We start from the raw sequence: 5,197 nt of genomic DNA, 5'->3' as shown, positions 1-5,197 counted from the left end.
TTCCAAAAACTCAGCCATTGAAACCTTAAGGAGCACAGTTCTTCTCTAGCACTAATGAGGTCACAAGGAGGCAGAACTAACTGGAGGACAACATTTTTTTTTTTTTTTTAATCTACTCATGACTCACAAAGTTTTATTTCCAACTCATACAATTTCCCTGAACCCAAGACTGATACATCTAATTACCTGTTCAGACTCTCCACTGGGTTATCTAATAGTAATAATAATAATAATAAACCAAACTCACTGCCTTCGAGTTGATTCAACTCATAGCGACCCCTCCTTGGGTTTCCAAGGTGATATCTCTATGGAAGTAGATACCCAATCTTCCTTCTGAGGAGTGGTTGGTGGGTTTGAACTGCAAGCTTTCTGGTTAGCAGTCTAATGCCTTAGGCACTATGTCACTAGAGCTCCTGGTTTATCTAATAGGCATCACAAACTTATTATTTCTAACGCTGGCATCTAGGTTTCCTAATAAATAATTAATATGCCTGGGTTCTTCTTCACTGAAGTGAATGTTAACTTCATTCTTCCAGGTACTTAGGCTAAAAATATTGGTGTCAGTCTGGCACTTCTCCAACCCAACATTTGATCCATTATTATATCCTTTGAGTTATACCTTCAAAGTATTTCCAAGATTTGACCATTTTCACAACTTCTTCCACACCACTTGTTCCAAATCACCATCATATGTTATCTGCAGGCTATTATTCTGTCTATTTGCTTCTGTACTTGGCCCATACTCTAATTCATCTCAATTATAGGAGTTCTTTGACCATGTTCATTTTGTTAATAGCCATTTAATGACTTTGCATCTTGTTATCATCTATAAGATGCTGTATATCTAGATTTACTCTTCTCTTGACGACCTCTCTGACCTTGTCTCCTGTCACTTACCTGCTTACCTCCAATATTTCAGTTATACAATTCTCTTTACACTATTTCTTGAACATTATAAGAATGCTCCCATTTCAGGGCATTTCTGCTTCATGTTTCCTCTGCTTTGATGTCTCATTCAAAAATATTTACATAGATCTTTCATGTCTTTGCTCTAATGTCAATTATTAGAGCGGATGTCCTAGATACTTAGTAAAATTCACATTCATGAACTGCTTTCCTTCATTTCTGCTTATTTTCCTTCAAAGAACTTACACTATACTGTATTTTGCATTCACATCTTTGTTGTTGTTGTTAGGTGCCATGGAGTCATTTCTGACTCATAGCAACCCCATGCACAGCAGAACGAAACACTGCCCGATCCAGCACCAGCTCTATGATCCCTGCTATACTTGACCCCATCATCACAGCAACCATATCAATCCATCTAATTGAAGGCCTTCCCCTCTTTTGTCAACCCTCCACCTTACCAAGCATGACATACTTCTCCAGGGAATGGTCCCCTCTGACAACATGACCAAAGTAGATGATATGAAGTCTGGCCATTCTCGCTTCCAAGGAGCATTTTGGGTGCACTTTCTCCAGGACAGAGCTGTTAGTTCTTTTAGCAGTCCATGGTACTTTCAGCATTCTTCGCCAGCACCACAACTCAAAAGCATTGACTCTTCTTCGGTCTTCCTTATTCATTGTCCAGCTCTCACATGCATACCAGGTGATTGGAACTATCATGGCTTGTGTCAGGTGCACCTTAGTTCTCAAGGAGACATCCTTTCTCCTCAGCACTTGAAATAGTTCTTTCGCAGTTGACCTTCTCAGTGCTACATGTTGTCTAATGTCCTGACTGCTTTTTCCATTGGCATCGATTGTAGAACCAAACAACGTGAATTCTTTGACAACCTCAATCTTCTCTCCACTTATTGTGATGCTGCTTCTTGGTCCAGTTGTGAGGATTTTTGTTTTCTTTATATTGAGACGTAATCCTTACTGCAGACTGTATTCTTCAAACTTCATCAGTAAGTGCCTCAAGTCATCCTCAATTTCAGCAAGCAAAGTGGTATCACAGGCTGTTAATGATTCTTCCTCCAATCCTGATGCCACATTTTTCTTCATAAAGTCCAGATTCTCAGATTATTTGCTCAGCATATAGATTGAATAAGTATGGGGAAAGGATACAATCCTGATGCACTCCCTTATTGATTTTAAACATGTAGTGTCCCCTTGTTCTGTTTGAATGACAGCCTCCTGGTCGAGGTACAGGTTCCTCATGAGTCCAGTCAAGTGCTCGGGAATTCCCATTCTTCTCAATGTTATCCATAATTTGTCATGATCCACACAATCAAATGCCTTTGCATAGTCAATAAAACACAAGTCAACATCTTTCTGGTATTCTTTGCCTTGAGCCAAGATCCATTTGACAACAGCTATGATATTCCTTGTTCCATGTCCTCTTCTGAATCCAGCTTGCACCTCTGGAAGTTCTCTGTCAATATACTGCTGCAACCATTTTTGAATTATCTTCAGTAAGATCTTACTTGTGTGTGATATTAATGATACTGTTGTATAATTTCCTCATTCTGTGGGATCCCCTTTCTTTGGAATGGGTATAAATATGGATCTTTTCCAGTCAGTTGGCCAGGTAGCTGTCTTCCAAATCTCTTGACATAACCAAGTGAGTGCCTCCAATGGGGCATCTGTTTGTTGAAATATCTCAATGTGTATTGCATCAATTCCTGGAGCTTTGTTCTTTGCCAATTCTTTCATTGCAGCTTCAACTTTCTCCTTCAGTACCATTGATTCTAGATCATATGCCACTTGGTGAAACGGATGAAGATCGACAAGTTCTTTTTGGTATGGTGATTCTGTGTATTCCTTCCATCTTCTTTTGATGCTTCCTGCATTCAATATTTTGCCCATAGAATCTCTCAACATTGCAACTCGAGGAGTAATTTTTTTCATCAAGTCTTTCAGCTTGAGAAATGCTGAGTGTGTTCTTCCCTTTTGGTTTTCCAACTCCAGGTCTTTGCACATTTCATTATAGTAATTGGTTTTGTCTGCTCAAGCTGCTCTTTGAAATCTTCTGTTCAGCTCTTTTATCTTGTCATTTCTTCCATTGGCTTTAGCTACTCTCCGCTCAAGGAAAGTTTCAGGTCTCTTCTGTCATCCATTTTGGTCTTCTCTTCTTTTCTCGTCTTTTTAGTGATATCTTGCTTTCTTCATGGAGAAAGTTCTTGATATCCTCCCACAATTCTTCTGGTTTTCAGTTCTTGGTATTCAATGCATCAAATCTATTTTTTTTATATGATCTCTAAATTCAGGAGGGATATATTCAAGATCATATTTTGGCTCTCTTGAACTTGTTTTCATTGTCTTTAACTTCAAGTTAAACTTGCATATCAGCAGTTGATGGTCTGTTGCACAATCAGCTCCTGGCTTGGTATTGACTGAAGATATTGAGCATCTTGCCACAGATGTAGTCAGTCTGATTCTCATGTGTTCCATCTAGTGAAGTTCACATGTAGAGCCACCATTTGTGTTGTTGAAAAAAGGTATTTGCAATGAATAAGTCATTGGTCTTGCAAAATTCTACCATGCGAGCTCCAGCATAATTTCTGTCATCAAGGCCAAATTTTCCAACTACTGGTGATTCTTCTTTGTTTCCAACTTTTGCATTCCAGTCTCTAGTGATTATTAACGTATCTTGATTGCATGTTCGATCAATTTCAGACTGCAGAAGTTGAAAAAAATCTTCAATTTCCTCATCTTTGGCTTTGGTAGTTGGTGCATAAATTTGAATAATAGTCATATTAATGGGTCTTCTTTGTAGGCATATTGGTTATTATCCTATCACTGACAGCATTGTACTTCAGGATAGATCTTGAAACATTCTTTGTGATGATGAATTGCATGTCATTCTTCTTCAAACTATCATTCCCGGCATAGCAGATCATATGGTTGTCTGATTCAAAATGGCCAAAACCAGTCCATTTCATCTCACTAATGCCTAGGATATCAATCTTTATGCGTTCTATTTCATTTTTGACAACTTCCAGTTTTCCTAGATTCATTCTAGGAATGTACACTTTGTACATTCCATGTTCCGTTGATTAATGGATGTCTGCAGCTGTTTCTCCTCAATTTGAGTGGTGCCACACCAGCAAATGGAGATCTCAAAAGCTTTACCTTATCCATATGAGTAAGGCTGGTTTTACTGAGATGATGCAGCTCTTTCTCAGTCCTATTTTAAGAGCCTTCTAACCTAACCAGACTACTCGTAAAGTTGCATGGTAATGTATCAGACAGTGTTCCTTTGCTATTCATAATGTTTTCCCTGGCCAGTTCTTTGAGAAGTGGATGGCCTCTTCCTTCTTCCTGTCTCAGTCTGTAAGCTGGGCTGATGCCTGTGCACCAAGTGTGCCCCGCTGGGTTTGAAACACCAGTGGCTCAGCCTCAAAACTCACATCAACATGTCACAATGGTAGGACAAACTGACAGACAAATTTGTCTCCCTGTTGGAAACCTCTCCTACCACCCTTACCTGGATCCCTGCAGCTAACTCCTCCTCTGTCCCAGTTCCTGGGCCCTTTCTTACCCTTTTGCCTGCTTTCCCACCCTGCTGCTTTGGGCGTGTCTGGGTTCCCTCTCCTCACCTGGATCCCTGCAGCTCACTCATCTTCTGTCCTGGTCCCCTGACTTATTCTTCTCTCCTTTCTGGATCTCCCACTCTGATGCTTTGGGTGTACCTATTGGTCTCCATTCCACTTATTCACATCTTTATTTGTTTATTATTGGTCCCCTCTAGTGCATTGATCCACAAGAACAGGTGTTTTATCTCTTATTCACTACAATTCACCAGCAGCTAGAACCATTCCATCAACACAGTACTCAATAAATACTTCTTGAATAAATAAACACATTTCAGTTCATTACTTCACATAAATAGACAGCATTGGCAAAATTGGACTAAACACTCTTCCTTTCCCTGTATTCCATATAGTGTATCTTTCTCCTTGTTTTAATCCATTTTTAGCACCACCTACCTCATCTTCACACACTCAAATTTCAAGGCTCAATCTACATGTTATATCTTATGCAAAGAACCTATCTACTGAAAGTCATATCAGTCTTTGTAATAACCATAATGCACTGTACTCATTTTCCCTTCTGTCATGTTATAAGTTCTTAGATGTTCTAGTCTCCTCCTTAACTTCTTCTCCAACTTGATTATAGCTCATAGAAGTACCTCAGTATTTGTCTTTTGAATAAATTAAAGACAAAATTGTCATTTCAATAATATGTGGCC

The sequence above is a fragment of the Orycteropus afer genome, unplaced genomic scaffold (genome assembly GCF_000298275.1).
Source record: "Orycteropus afer afer isolate SDZICR_OR568_19922 unplaced genomic scaffold, OryAfe1.0 scaffold00032, whole genome shotgun sequence".
NCBI lineage: Eukaryota > Metazoa > Chordata > Mammalia > Tubulidentata > Orycteropodidae > Orycteropus > Orycteropus afer.
Note: the sequence above shows the minus strand (reverse complement) of the source record.